This window comes from Ovis aries, chromosome 1, assembly GCF_016772045.2.
Source record: "Ovis aries strain OAR_USU_Benz2616 breed Rambouillet chromosome 1, ARS-UI_Ramb_v3.0, whole genome shotgun sequence".
NCBI classification, from domain to species: Eukaryota; Metazoa; Chordata; class Mammalia; order Artiodactyla; family Bovidae; genus Ovis; species Ovis aries.
The window spans coordinates 46,218,372-46,234,656 of NC_056054.1; the positions used below are offsets into that span (position 1 = coordinate 46,218,372).

At 38.9% G+C, this 16,285-nt stretch overlaps 1 pseudogene; it reads left to right on the top strand.

Annotated features, from left to right (window-relative positions):
- Positions 1-2,768: 2,768 nt before the first annotated feature.
- LOC101105046 (desmocollin-3-like) lies at positions 2,769-15,680 on the top strand (annotated as a pseudogene).
- Positions 15,681-16,285: the final 605 nt, after the last annotated feature.

The window sequence follows — 16,285 nt, forward strand, 5'->3', positions numbered from 1 at the left end:
TTTTATCTGAAACAGTTAATTTGTTGAGGCTAAAATAAGAAATACTTAAAATCTCTCATAGTTGGGTGCATCATCAGGATGTTACTGTCATAGTCAGATAATTGGATTTTTAAAATTTTTGTACTAAAGCCTTTCAGTCATGTTTGCTATCACCATTTGTTTCAGTAGAAAAAAAAACCAAAAAAATAAAAAACCAAAAAACTTATCATTGAGACTTCCCTGGCAGTCCAGTGATTAAGATTCCATGATTTCATTGCAGGGGCCATGCGGGTTTGATCCCTGGTTAGGGAACTGAGATTCTCACATGCCACAGAGCATAGTAAAAAAAAAAAAATCTTGTTATTGAACCTGGAAATTCTGTCTCTGTAGGTAGCAGAATTTTGAGGCTGGTTATATCCATTTGTGATTTCTGAAAGATTAACTTCTTTCTATTTCATTACCCTATGGCTGTGGGGATAAACAAATGACCATTTGAATGAGAAAAGCAAAGGCTTTTTATTCTAAGCTTGCAAGGGAGTTGTTACTGTCACTTGTTTTTTAGCAGACTCAAAGGAAGGCAGAGCATAGAAACTGTAGAAAAGTTAATATCTGTTAATGTGGATAAGAAACAAATTTTATATTTAAAACTGATAACTTTTGAATGAATAAGATTAAATTACTGTTATTAAAAAAAAAAAAGGCTAAGAAAAACAAAGGCAGACAGAAGAATGGAAAAGCTTTGTGGTGTAGAGAGAAGGCTTCACCTGTGCCCTGATTAGAGGCTACTGGCCTAGGAAAGCTTGGGCTGGTTGACTTAATGTGGGCATCCGGTGTGATTGGGTGGTGGTGGTGGTTTAGTTGCTAAATGCTGTCCAACTCTTGAGACCACATGAATTGTAGCCCTCCAGGCTGCTCTGTCCATGGGATTTCCCAGGCAAGAATGGAGAGCATATTTGACTTCCTAGGATTAGTCCTCAGTTAAAAGCAGGGACAAAAATTAGGGAAGCAATCAGGTATTAATCAAGTCCTAACCATTTGGGGCTGATTATTACAGAAGGAATTGTTTAGCTTCCTGGATGTCACTCAAGATAGCAATTAGATTTGCTATAAATCTGACTTATAGCAGCTGGCTTCCTAGGTTGTTTATTGTAGAAAAGGAGTTGGTTTCTGAGGGGATTGCTGCAGATGGTAGGTCTAAGTTCTGTTTTTATATATGGTCTATCCTTTGCCCATTTGTATATTCAGTCCTGTGGAGTTTCTGATGAGCAATAAGTAACTACCATTTTATTAAAGTTCTCCAGAGAAACAGAACCAACAGAGTGTGGTGTGTGTGTGTGTGTGTGTGTGTGTGTGTGTGTGTGTGTGTGTGTGCACATGCATATGTAGAGAGAGAGATTTAAAGAGATTAATCTCAAGAAATTTGAGCATGTAATGGTGGGGTATGGCAAGTCTGAAATGTGTGTGGGGCAGGCTGGAGATTCATCTAAGAGTTGCTGCAATCTCGAGTTCAAAATCTGCAGGGCAGGCCAGCAAGTTAGAATCTCAGGCAAGGTTTCTGTGTTGCTGGTTTTGAAGCAGAATTGCTTAGCCTTTGTCTGATAGTCAGGGATACCCACATTACAGAGACTAGTTTCCTTTACTCAAAGGCTACTGATTTAGGTGTTAATCACTAAAGAAATATCTTCACAGCACCATCTGGATGAGTATTTATTTGACCAAACAGTGGGCATTATAGCTCAAACGAATTGATGTATAGAATTAACTGTCAAGACCATGTTCTAGGCACTGTCCCTTACTGCCCGAGAAGGCACCATTATATTTATTGGGGTTTAAGAATCTTCTCTACACTTTTGGTTATCTGCAAGTATGTCTCCATTAGCACAATTCACACTGAGATGATGACTCTGTTTAAATACTGCACCCCACTTCATAGTACATCTGGCATTATAACATAATCAGACAGCCACATACTGGTCAGGATAGATGAGGTCAGGCTTCTAGGACACAAATATTCGGAGTTGCTTTATAAGGCACGTTAGTCAAAATTCAATCCTGCCTCATACATTTTCATTAGATTTTTAGTGAATTCTGTTATACATAAGGATCATAACTGCTACTGCTGCTAAGTCGCTTCAGTCGTGTCTGACTCTGTGCGACCCCATAGATGGCAGCCCACTAGGCTCCCCCGTCTCTGGGATTCTCCAGGCAGGAACACTGGAGTGGGTTGCCATTTCCTTCTCCAATGCATGAAAGGGAAAAGGGAAAGTGAAGTCACTCAGTCGTGTCTGACTCTTAGCGACCCCATGGACTGCAGCCTACCAGACTGTCCATGGGATTTTCCAGGCAAGAGTACTGGAGTGGGTTGCCAGTGCCTTCTCCAAGGATCATAAAGTGGTCCATTATTTTGGAATATTGTGCCAGAGATGGCCAGTGCTGAGATGTGAGGGGTAAATAAGAGAGTAATGCAATATGGCATTAAAAAAAAAAAAAAAAGTAAGACATTCCTTTTAGCAACAGCATAACCTTAAATGACCTGAATTCCACAGAGGAGCCAGAAAACAGTTGGGAGCTACAAACTGATTTTACACAAAGATAGAAATCTCACACCCTGTGTTTTTGTAAAGTAAAAATAATATAATCAATTACTCAGGTGAACCTAAAGAAAGTTTCAGGGAAAAGCAAATAAAGCTTGTAATGCACTTTGGAAATGCATGAAAGGGAACACAAATGCTTCATAAGAAAGCTCTCTTAGGAGGCCAGTATCAAAAGAAATAAGAAATACGGCAAACATGATTAAACCAAAGTCTTCAAGGGATAACAAAAGTCTTATTATTAAAAATAGGAAAACTTCTCTTAGTAATTATCCAAAGGTAAGTAAATAGTTAAAAAAGAATTCTCATCTCCACAACTAAAACCCTGATTCCACTTGGTTCATAATACAACTACAAACTTTGAAAAAAATTATGCAATGTAATTGCTTTGGGATAGAAATTGAAGGTTTGTTGAAGAACAGATTGTGGTATTTCTTGTTTTAATAACCACACTTGATTAAATGTTGACATGGCTCACAAAATTAATTTAAATTTGTTCCCATGAGAATGGTCAGATACTGCAAATATTCCTATCTTTCGAGTAGTATGACTCGATAGAACACATACAGCACAGCGCTGGGGAATGAGAGATTTAACTTTTTATAATAAAATTTTGTTTTAGACTTTGCTGGGTCTTCCTTGCTATCTGGGCTTTTCTCTAGTTGTGGCTGGCGGGGGCTACTCTCTAGGTGTGATGCTTGGGTTTCTCACTGCGGTGGCTTCCTTTGTGGAGCAGAGGCTCTAGGGCACTCAGGCTTCAATAGTTGTGCACGTGAGCTCAGTAGTTGTGGTTCTCTGGCTCTAGAGCACAGGCTCAAAAGTTGTGGCACATGAGCTTAATTCCCCTGCGGCATGTAGAATCCTCCTGGAGCAGGGAACAAACTTGTATCCCCTGCGTTGGCAGGTGAACTCTTAACCACTGGACCACTGCAGAAGTCCTTAATTTATTTTGATTAAGAGTTTGGTGAAGTCTTGCCTTGGCCAGCTCCTCAAGGGACGTTCTCTGAAATAAATCCCCTGTAGATGTGGGTTTGGAATTTTATAGTCCTGTACTAATCAGTCATTAGTTGTGGTCTGGGGATGGGAAGGGGCAGGGAAGTTGATGGGGGGCGATCGTGGATGTTGGGTAACTACCCTATGTGGCTCTACCCCACAGAAGGCAATTCTATAGATAAGGGTAGATAGGCCTGGTACTATTACACCCACTGCAAGTAACATGCCTCGTCCATTTACATTTTTGGTGTAGTTAATCAATAACCTGGAGAATCCCATGGGCAGAAGAGCTGCCTGGAGAATCCCATGGGCGGAGGAGCCTGGTGGGCTACAGTTCATGGGGTTACAAAGAGTCAGACACGACTGAGCGACTTCACTTCACTTCACTTCAATCAATAACCAAACTATAATACGAATAAAAAAGAGTTTTATTTGAGCCAAATTGAGGACTATAGCCTCAGAGACAGCCTCTTAGGTAAGTCTGAGGAATTGCTCCATAGAAGCGTGGTTTTCACACAGCTTTATACCTTGTCACGACAAAGAGCATCAAACAAGTCAGCGATACATTCCTTCAATATTTCCAACAAACAAACAAACAAGCAAATAAACAGATCAGCATGTACCCAGTGAGTCAGTATGACCTTGACACCTGGGGAAAGGGTCTCATCATTGAAGGAGTACCAGCACTGGTTTCCCAGAACTGGAGGGATTTAATCTTTATTTTTAACAGGGTCATTCTTTACTTATGGTTAATATCTTCTCTTTAATGACTAAAGCAGATGTATGATATAGGTTTTATATATATTATATATAGGCCACACATAGGCTTTTTTAGTTAGTATAAAATTCAAGTTAAATCATATAGAAGCCAGAATGACTTCCCTGCAACACAATATTTGAAAATTTCTTCCATTAGTATCTAACAACCTCCAAGTTAAGTTGTTGTTGCTTAGTTGCTCAGTCGTGTCCGATTGTTTTGTGACCCATGGACTGCAGCCTGCCAGGCTCCTCTGTCCAGGGGATTTTTCAAGCAAGAATAGTGGAGTGGGTTGCCATTTCCTCCTCCAGGGGATCTTCCTGACCAAGAGATTGAATCATTGATCCCTGCACGGGCAGGTGGATTCTTTACCACTGAGCCACCTGGGAAGCCTGCCGTAGCTATAATGTGATTATTATACTATGATGAAATTGTTGCCTGACTTCTTTCCTTACTTTCTTCCTCCTTCCTTCTACAATATTTTTTCTTTTGTGGAAGATGATTTTTTTTCTAATGAATTTAGGGTTTTAGAGGGAAAAGGATATTTTTAAAAACAGGCTTTCATAACAGAAAAGTAAAAAGTAGACTTTCTGAGTTCAAAACCCAGGTCAGGTGTTTAACCAGCTATTTTACTTTGATTTGAATACCTTATTTAAACACTCTAAGATTCAATATTTGTCTTCATCAGTACAATGGAGATTAGTAGTAATGTTTGCTTCATAGAGTTGTTATGAGAATGAGGTTAAATAATGCTTGTAAAACACACATATAGTAGGTGCTCAGGAATTGTTAGCTCTCCCTTTGGCTCAGTAATAACCATTGTAAAATTTCTGGGTGTATGCTTTTGGGTTCTTTCTCTAAGTTAGTGTTTTGAATATTGGAATAATGGCAGATAAAAACTAACCACCTAACTCCTGTTGTGGTTTAGATTTAGAAACTTTGCTGTTGTTACTAAGTAACAGACTTGTTATCCTGGTTATATGAAGGAGGGCATGTAGTTTTCATTTTAGCTTAGCCACAGCCTGCTTCAACCAACTAGCGTGATAATTTTTTGTTTTTGTCTTTGTTTTTAAAATTGAATATTGCAGAAATGCCAGAGGATCTGGTTCACCCATATGTGATAGCTAATACAAATTATAACAATATTATGAAAATATAAAGTAAGCCTAGAAGTTTAACCATCACCAAATGGCAACAATGATTACTGTAATGTGGTGGAAAAGTTTGAAATTGTTCTTGTTTTAAAAGAGCCAAGAAAAGAAATTCACTGTTACAAATTTTCTATGTTGGATGAATTTATAGCATGATGTTTCAAAACTATTTAATGCCAGGTATCCTCTTGTGTTTTTGATTCTCAGAAATTAAATAGTTTTTGTAAAAGGCAAAATAACCAAAATTGTAAAGAGTGATTTTGCTAAGCCATTGGAGTGACTGCTTCTTGGTTTTGACTACCTGGCATTCATCTATTAAAAACTTCTTTAGTCAATATATATCCTGTGGAAAGCTTCCCTGTGCCCATGATTGATAACTGGTTTAGTGAGGAGTTCTAGCAGAGAGCACAGACTAATTTAAACCAATGCACACATCTGGTCTGCTGCCCACAGTGATGGTTCCAGATGAACACTTGATCTAAAGAAGACGACTTAGAATGGATCTCAGAACCTTTATGGGAATTATCAGAAAAGATGCATTCTCATTCCCTTGTAACTTGAACCTGGATGTATGTAATATGGAGGCGCTGTAGCCCATCTCCCCACTTTGAGGGGAACACCTATCTGAGAATGAAATCCCCTGGAGAAGGCATCTCTGAGAGATGGACAGAAACTGGGCCATGGCAATATTTTTGAAATGTGGATCCAGTTATCCTAGAAGCTAGGCCTATGCTTGTACATATCAGTCACAGGAGTCAAGCCATTTCTTCTCCTCCTCTCCCTCTTCCTCCCACCCACCTTCCTCTTCTTCCTCCCTTCTCCCTTTTCTGGATTAAGCCAGCTTCCCTTTCATTGTCTTCTTTCTGCTACTCTTCATAATTGAAAGAGTCCCATCTGATATTGAAATGAAGGAAAATTTACTTATAATGGGTAATGTGAGTCTTACCTATCCTCACATCTTTATTTTTATATGTTGTACATAGTGATATTACCATATTTACAGGTTACAGTTTTGATATTGTATGAGTGTTCTCCAAAGAAAGCAATGTGTATGTGTGCATATGTGTGTATGGCGCAGGGAAAGTCAATGTTGCCATTCAACTCAAAGGCCATCTTCTGGCTAATCTTTCTTTTTTGGAGGAGATCAGTTATTTGTTCTATTCAGGCCTTCAACTGTTTGGATGAGGCCTACCCCATGCGTGTTATAAAGAGTAATCTGATTTACTCAGAGCACACCACTTCGAATGTCAATCTCATCCATAATACTCTCACATAAACATTCAGAATAATATTTGATCAAATATCTGGACACTATGGCCCAGCCAAGTTAACATATAATTGACCACCTTGTGCGTGCATGCTAAGTCACTTCAGCCGTGTCTGACTCTTTGCGACCCTATGGGCTATAGCCTGCTAGGCTCCTCTGTCCATGGGATTCTCCAGGCAAGAATACTGGAGTGAGTTGCCTTGCCCTCCTCCAGGGGATCTTCCCAACTCAGGGATCAAACCCACATCTCCAGTCTCCTGCATTGCGGGCAGATTCTTTACCACTGAGCCACCAGGGAAGCCCTTAACCATCACAGATACCTAATGATCATACAGATACCTAATAATAATGATGACCAACATTTATTTAGCTCTTCATATGCAGCAGGTATCTGGCTAAGATTTTTACAAGCATTATTTCAATTAATTCTCATAACAATTGTTTGAGCAAGGTGCTGCTACTATCTCTTTTTTTTAATGAGAAAATAACAGTAAAGGAAATTAAACATCAAAGAAAGTATTTAAGGTCATACAGCTAATAGATACTGGAGCCAGGACATGAACCTGGCTTGTCTGATTCTCAAGCCCATGCTTTTAACAGATAAGACATACTGCCCTTCAAGGCTACCAATTTGTTTGCCACACTTTGGTCATTTTCAACAGAATACTCTAGCAGCATGTTGACTAAAACAAAGTCCTTGACCTCAAAAATGTAGTAGGAGTACTGAGAGGTAGACGATATGCTAAATCATGCAGAGGGTGCTATATGTCCTGGAGGGCCAGGGAAACCTTCCTGGAAGAAAAGGAGTCCAAGCTGAATCCTGAGGTGTTAGCCAGATGGACAGAACTGGAAGGCTATTTTACAGCGCAGGTAGAACTCAGTTTTATCACTGGTCAGTATCGTGTGGTGGTGGTTTAGCTGCCGAGTCGTGTCCAAATCTTGCAACCTCATGGACTGTAGCCCGCCAGGCTGCTCTGTCCATGGAATTCTTCAGGCAAGAATACTAGAGTGGGGCACCATTTCCTTTTCCAGGGGAATCTTCCTGACCGAGGGATTGAAACTGGGACTCCTGCATTGCAAACAGATTCTTTACTGACTAAGCTATGAAGGAAGCATCAGTCAGTATTAGGGATAGAGCTAAAAAAAAAAAAATCGTTAAGATCCCTTCTGTATACGTTTTCTATTGCTACTATAACAAATTATCACAAACGTAGCAGCTTGAACAATACAAATTCATGATTTTCCAGTTCTGAATGTTAGAAGTCTGACATGAGTGTCATTGGACTAAAATTAAACTGTTATCAGCCAGACTGTGTTCCTTTCTGGAGGATCTAGGGGAAGATCCATTTTCCTTCTCATTCAGGTTGTTGGGAGAATTCAGTCCTTGTAGCTGTAGAACTAGGGTCCTCATTTCTTTTCTGGTTGTCATCTGAGGGCTGTTCCTAGCTTCTTCACACTTGTTGTCTCACGGACCTTCTCTCCATCTTCAAACAAGTGGGTTGAGTTCCTCTCATGCTTTGAATCTCTCCTTTTTGCATTTTGCCTCTCTGACCCAGTGAGGAAAGATTCTCTACTTTTAAGAACTCATCTGATTAGATTGCCCTCACTTGGATAATACAAGGTAATTTGCCATCTCAAGGCCCTTAACCTTAACCACATCTGCAAAGTTCCATTTACCATGTGAGATCACATATTCATGGGTTATGAGGTTTAAGACAGGGACATCTTGGGGTGGGGGAGTCATTATTCTATTTACCATGACCTTCCAATTTCAATGTTTTCTTATTTTATGAGAATTAATGATGAAATAAGAGAAAATCTGTAGAGATAATGCCTTGGTTTCCAATTTTTAAAATAATCTACATCTGTAGATAAAAGTTCTTCCTGAGCAGGAGGGAGACGTCATGGTCTAGAGTGACCCTAGATACTTCTGCACATTTGGAAGGTCCTCCTCTTTCTAGAAGTGTTCTAGAAGTCAAGAGCTTGGGGAAAGTTGAAGGATCTGACTAATTGGTGAGATAAGTGTTTTATCTTTAGGTTCTTCTGGAAAGTTTTATGACTGTTTATGTACTCCCTAGTCTGGCTTCTGGTCTTCAGGTTGCTGAGTTAAATGACTTATGTTTTAGACAGATTAGCACTCACTAAAGTTGGGGTGCTAGCCTACAACAGTGCTTCCTTTCTACTCCCAGGTCAAAGCCTAGTTAACTGGGTCTTTATATCTTCCTCAGACCTTGCTGGTTTCCTCCTTACTCCTCAGACCTACAATAACCAGGACCAGTATTGAGCTGGATCTTACCTGGTGGTAGGAAGGAGCAGTGTGGTTTAGACCAGTACCTACATTTTGGTGGAAGATAGCTAATCTGAACCAATGAACTTGACTCTTCAACCTAAAAGCCAGAGACCAGATTCCTAAATTCATGGAAGAAACAGATACAGAACCTTTAGATCTAGACATCCCTCCACTGTCACACTCACTAACCTGCTAGAAAGTGCATTATCAAAAAAATGAAAAGGAAGAATTGTGCCAAGCACAGTTTCAATACAGTTATTATGATCTATAATTATTTTAACTAGCAAGACCACACATTTTGTAATACTGTGAAATAGAAGTCATAAATCACATATTATCTCTAGAATATATCATACTTTTTTCAAATATAGAATAAATTTACAAGTATGGACTCTGGAACCACATGGCCTGAATTTGAATCTGTTTTTACTTCTCATGAGGCTTTAGGCAAATTACCAATCTCCTCTTTGTTTTCTCATTTCTAAAACAGAGATAATAATAGCACCTACTTCTCTGGATTATTTTGAACAGTAACAGGTAGAATACTGTGAAGTGCTTAGCACAGTGCCTGACATATACTAAGCTCTCCCTACATAGTAATAGTCATTACTGGATTTATATTGTTGCTTTAAAAAATTAAAGTAAGAACTCATTATTGGACTTCCCTAGTGGTCCAGTGGTTAAGAATCCCCCTGACAAAGGATACAGTTTTGATCTCTGGGTTGGGAAGACTCCGTATGTTGTAAGGCAATTAATCCCATGCGCCACAACTACTGAAGCCCGTGTGCCCTAGAGGTCGGAGTCTGCCGCAAGAGAACCCATGGCAATAAGAAGCCTGTGCATTGCAATTAGAGAAAGCCTGTATGCAGTAACCAAGACCCAGCACAGCCAAAAAAAAAAAAAACAAAAACCAACCTCATTATTGAAAAAGCATAATTATTGTCTCCAAGGTATTGGAAAGAAATTGAAGGTGGTCACACAACCAGTTATGGTGGATCCAAGACCAGAGCCCATTTCCTATCTCCATCCTAATCCATGCTCTTGTTTCTGAACCTCAATATAGCCTGTGTATGCACTGACGTCAGGTGATTTTTTTACTCCAAGTCTCAGAGAAAATCTATAGGAGAGAAGCATTTTCTTGTCTCTCCATACCCCAAACAAGTTATAACCAAATTTGACTGCATTTTTGCTTCGTTACTGCAAACGACACTTCAAAATCACTCTCTATTCTAATTTTTCATTTTTTCAAACTGGTAATGTTTTCAAAGTTGCCAGAAATTGTGACAATGTGTTTCCTTGTTCTTTGCTTCCCCCCCTAAAAAAAATCTTATCATATCGATAATTTTTGGTAAATCTTCAAGAACATCTGGTCTGGTGTCCAGTGAAGTGAAAGTCTCTCAGTTGTGTCCGACTCTTTGCACCCCCATAGACTATACAGTCCTTGGAATTCTCCAGGCCAGAATACTGGAGTGGGTATCTATTTCTTTCTCCTGGGGATCTTTCCAACCCAGGAATCGAACTGGGTTCTCCTGCATTGCAGGTGGATGCTACCAGCTGAACTACTAGGGACTCCCATAGCCTCATTAATAGTATTAGAAATAGTAAACTGCAAATTGGCTCATAAAGGATTGAGGGCAATCCCTAACCAAAAAGCCCCCAACTTCAGACAGAAGAACCCACTGATGAGATGTGTCTCACTGAAGTTCTCAGCAAATACATGTAACAAGATTATATGATCAACAAGTTTGTTTCTAGATAAGTACATCCTCAGTTGCCAGGAGAGATTATTTAAGAAAACTTTGTTCTCCTTCTTCCTTCTCCCTTCTTTTAATTGTTCACCCAAATAGTTTATTTTATGGGATAATATTTGATATATAAAAGGGGAAAATGAAGAACCTATGAAATAAAATATTCACAAAGTCTGCTGAATTGATTTATAAAAAATAATTATCTCAGATGTTAATCCCCTTTGTACAAATTCTATAAAAATAAAATGTCAAAGAGGATCTATAACTGCAAGAAAAAATATATATGCTATATTTTCTTGACTTTTCCTTAATTTTTGATTTCATTTCCTTAGCCCATATTTGATTAATATTGTGGATATTTCTGTTTTATTTGCTACCCAGCATTAGTTCCACCTTCCCTGAATGATGCTTACCCTTCAGCAGGCTAGTTCAGGCTTGCTAACGTGGCAGTGTCATAATTCTAGATGAGAATGGAGATGTGCAGTGCCTCTTGAGATATTCACCTTGAACTTGCATGGCATTGCTTCCACTGCATTCTGTTGGCCCAAGAAAATCACAAGGCTAGTCCAGATTCAAGGAGTAGGGAAACAGACTCCATGTCTTTCTAGGAGAAGCTAAAAGTCACATTGTGAAGAGAACTTATACTAGAAAGAGGTAAACCATTGGGGACCTTTTTGCAACAAATAACTCACAATCATGGAGGGAGTTGTCTGAGAACTCTCTGAGTCATATATATCTTCCTCTGGCATGGTAGTGCTTCTTAGATGCCCTGAAGAGGCAGAGCCAATAAATCTTTCTAACAGAGACAGGCTAGCAGGTAAGTTCACAAAAGGAAACCCATATAGAGTGAACATGCAATTTAAATCCTATTTACCAAAAAAAACACTTACTAGTATTAGGGATCATCAACAATGACTCTAGTACCATCTTCCTACATTCACTCCATCAATGGAGAAAAATATTGTAAAAAAATGATGATTAAGTGTGCATTCTCTATAAACCTAACAGATAACAAATTCATTTTACATTACTTAAAAAGATAACACTTAGATATTTAAACTAACAAAAGAAAGATTGTTCATAATTTCTTCACCTCTACTTTCAAATAATATCCTGGTTACATGGGTATCATGTAGGACTCATGGGTCTCCATTATTATTTGTTTTGCTCCTGGAAAATCATCTGATGTATTTTGGAGCTTATTTGTTGTGACTTTGTTGGTCCTTTCCCACTTCTAGTTCCTTCGATAGTTTCTTATCTATTGTTTCTCACCCCAGTCTCTTCTAAGGTCTAGAGAAATAATCATACGTTTGCTAATCTCTCTGCCTGAAAGACTCTGATTTGTTCACCAACATTATCTATAATGCCATGATTAATCCTAGGAAAATACTCATAGGTTAAAAAGCCAGGGGAAGTAAGTTTTGTGTGAAATATAGTATGTAAAACAAAGGTATTTATGAAGTATGAAATAGTGATTTTGTGAACTGGTGAATTTTAGCATCAACACTGATTTTTATTGGATGCTATTGTTGTTGAAGATGAGTGGCTTCTCTTCAGAGCAGTTTCTTCTCTTGTCGATCTGACCCTCAGTGAAGAGGTCATCTGGTGTTTATGCTGTACAAGTTGGCTGCTACTTCAAGGAAAGTCATGTTGTGCTTTGATAGTCTTTCCTTTTGCTAGAAAATAAAAACTGATGAGGAAGAAAACATATGAGATGGCTTTACTGCAGCCGACAAGGAGGATGATGCATGAAGGAGATAGGTAAATGGTTTTAAGCCATTAAAAAATCATATTTCTTTGCTTTCTTTATCCTGAAAAAAATTGATTAAACATTTCTTAAAGATATAGGAGGAAAAACCCATCGGTATGCCATGTTTTTACAACCTTATATTTTTTTGTTTCTTTACTTTTTAGTACATTGGGAACCTTAAAATTGAAATGTCTCAAGTTGTAAGAAGCCTTGCTTTTCTTTGAAATCAGAATTGCTGTTCTTTGTTTTTACTACCATCTATCAAAATGCAACCCATCCTTTACACACCAGCTCAAATCATCTCTCCACGAAGCCATCTCTGTTCTTTTTAGCTGGAAATAATTTCTCTCCTCTGTGAGCCCATATTTTTGATCTAAGCATTTTATTTCTTTTTACTAGGCCTTAGGCTGCATGAGAGCAAGGGTCTTGTCTCATTCTTCAATTATTTATTTAGAAATTTAAAAAATAAATTGTCTTTCAGTGGAGGTCTATGATTGCTCCATTTCATGAGCAATGTCTTTTATTAAACTGTATTATTCTCTGTCTCTGTCCTTCTCTCTGTCTCTCTCTCCTTTGTCTTGGGGTTAACTGGAACTAAAATTATGGCAAAATAATTTATATGCTGTGAGGCCAACATTTCTGAGCTTCGAGTAGTTTTCAGAGTAGAACATGAGATTAAGTGTAAGTCAGTCTTTGCAGAACTGGATTAGATGTTCTGTCTATTTTCAAAGATTTCCATTACCATAACCTCTCTAGCACCAGTCTAATTTAGTGTGGAAGCTCAAGAGGGCTCTGCTTAACTAAAAACTACGCCTCTGGTCATACTCTGGGCTGCACAATGTGGTTAGTGACATACTTGCTTCAGGGGCAGAAAAACACTAAAATATCAGGGGAAAAAAAAGTGCAGAATTTTCTAGAAAGAAAAAGTTTATGTACAAAGATGACCATCAGAAAATAGAATAACATCAGACATCTCAATGGGAATATAAAAAGCTAAAAGACTTATTTGATATATAACAGCATACCGATCAGGTATTATAGTGGAACAAAGCTATTGAGATAAATGGACACTCCCAGGCTTTTATCTCCTATACATTCTTCCTCAGAGAGATACTGAAAAATGTATCTTTGATAAAGTAAGTGAGCAAATTGAGAAAAAAGTATTGCAATGCTTTGATTAAAAATTAAAATTAATTTAAACAGTCTTGGGGAAAAGGGTCTGTGTAGAGTTAATTTTTGCTGGTTTCAAATCTGTTCCAAACAAAACAAATGGTGGTAGATATTTAGCAATTATTCTTACAGTTCAGTTCAGTTAAGTTCAGTTGCTCAGTTGTGTCTGACTGTTTGTGACCCCATGAATTGCAGCATGCCAGGCCTCCCTGTCCATCACCAGCTCCCGGAGTTCACTCAGACTCATGTCCATTGAGTCAGTGATGCCATCAAGCCATCTCATCCTCTGTCGTCCCCTTCTCCTCTTAACCCCAATCCCACCCAGCATCAGAGTCTTTTCCAATGAGTCAACTCTTTGCATAAGGTGGCCAACATATTAAAGTTTTAGCTTTAGCATCAGTCCTTCCAAAGAACACCCACGACTGGCCTCCTTCAGAATGGACTGGTTGGATCTCCTTGCAGTCCAAGGGACTTTCAAAAGCCTTCTCCAGCTTTCCTCCAGCGCCTGTGTAACTCTTGGCCCTGATGAACATTTGTTAAATGATATTGAATCTGGAAACCTCATTTTAGACTAGAAGCTTTTGTGTGGTGAATTTTTCTTTGACCACGAACTGAAAAACTGCATCTTAGTATAATTACCAGGTCTTCAGTTTTGCTTGTGAAGCCTGCAAAAAGGAGACATTTATTATACCTTCCAAACTAGAGGCAGACAAAATGATTGGCAGAGTTAATTTGAAAGAGTGCCTTAGGTCTGTAGACCACATCCAGTCCAGTGATCCTGATTTCAGAGTTCTAGAAGATGGGTCAATATACACAGCCCACGCTGTTGTGTTGTCTGATGAGAAAAGATCTTTCACCATACGGCTCTCTGACACAAAGAAACAGACACAGAGAGAGATTCTTGTGCTCCTGGAATATCAGAAGAAGGTATTGAGGAAAAGACACACTAAAGAAACTGTTCTCAGGCGTTCCAAAAGGAGATGGGCACCTATTCCCTGCTCAATGCAGGAGAATTCCCTGGGACCTTTCCCGTTGTTCCTTCAACAGGTTCAATCTGATGCTGCACAGAACTATACCATCTTCTATTCAATAGAGTTGAGTTGACAAAGAACCTTTAAATTTGTTTTTCATAGAAAGAGACACTGGAAATCTGTATTGTACCCAGCCTGTGGATCGTGAAGAATATGATGTTTTTGATCGGATTGCTTACGCGTCAACTGCAGACGGATATTCAGCAGACTTCCCTCTTCCACTGCCCATCAGAGTGGAGGATGAAAATGCCAACTATCCTGTTTTCACAGTAGCAATTTATAATTTTGAAGTTCCAGAAAGCAGTAGAATTGGTACTACTGTGGGAGTGGTTTGCGCCACGGACAGAGATGAACCAGACACGATGCACACGTGCGTGAAGCACAGCATTTTGGAGCAGACACCAAGATCACCTGGGCTGTTTTCTGTGCATCCCAGCACAGGTGTGATCACCACAGTCTCTCATTATTTGGACAGAGAGGTTTCAGACAAATACTCATTGATAATGAAAGTACAAGATATGGATGGCCAGTTTTTTGGATTGATGAGTACAGCAACTTGCATCATAACAGTTAAAGATTCAAATGACAATTTGCCCACTTTCAGACAAAATGCTTATGAAGCAGCAGTTGAGGAAAACATGGTAATGTGGAAATTCTAAGAATACCTATAGAAGATAAGGATTTGATTAACACTGCCAGTTGGAGAGCCAATTTTACTATTTTAAAGGGCAATGAAAATGGACATTTCAAAATCAGTACAGACAAAGCAACTAATGAAGGTGTTTTGTCTGTTGTAAAGGTACAGTAAATAATGAGTAATTGAAAAAAAAAAGAGCCTTCTCCAACACCACAGTTCAAAAGCATCAGTTCTTCAGCACTCAGCTTTCTTCACAGTCCAACTCTCACATCCATACATGACTACTGGAAAAACCATAGGCTTGACTAGATGGACCTTTGTTGGCAAAGTAATGTCTCTGCTTTTGAATATGCTATCTAGGTTGGTCATACCTTTCCTTCCAAGGAGTAAGCGTCTTTTAATTTCATGGCTGCAGTCACCATCTGCAGTGATTTTGGAGTCCCCAAAAATAAAGTCTGACATTATTTCCCCATCTATTTCCCATGAAGTGATGGGACTGTATGCCATGATCTTAGTTTTCTGAATGTTGAGGTTTAAGCCAACTTTTTCACTCTCCTCTTTCACTTTCATCAAGAGGCTTTTTAGTTCCTCTTCACTTTCTGCCGTAAGGGTGGTGTCATCTGCATGGCTGAGGTTATTGATATTTCTTCTGGCAATCTTGATTCCAGCTTGTGCTTCTTCCAGTCCAGTGTTTCTCATGATGTACTCTGCATATAAGTTAAATAAGCAGGGTGGCAATATACAGCCTTGACAAATTCAATGCAATTAGATAATTAAAAATGAAGCTAGAAATCCTAGGAAAGTCCATTCATAATGGTCAAGAGTCACCACACACTTCTCATACCTTTTAGCAGGACGCACTCCGAGGTCAAAATCCTTATGTAAAAGATGGCATATTAGACCAAGATGGGATCCTAGAAA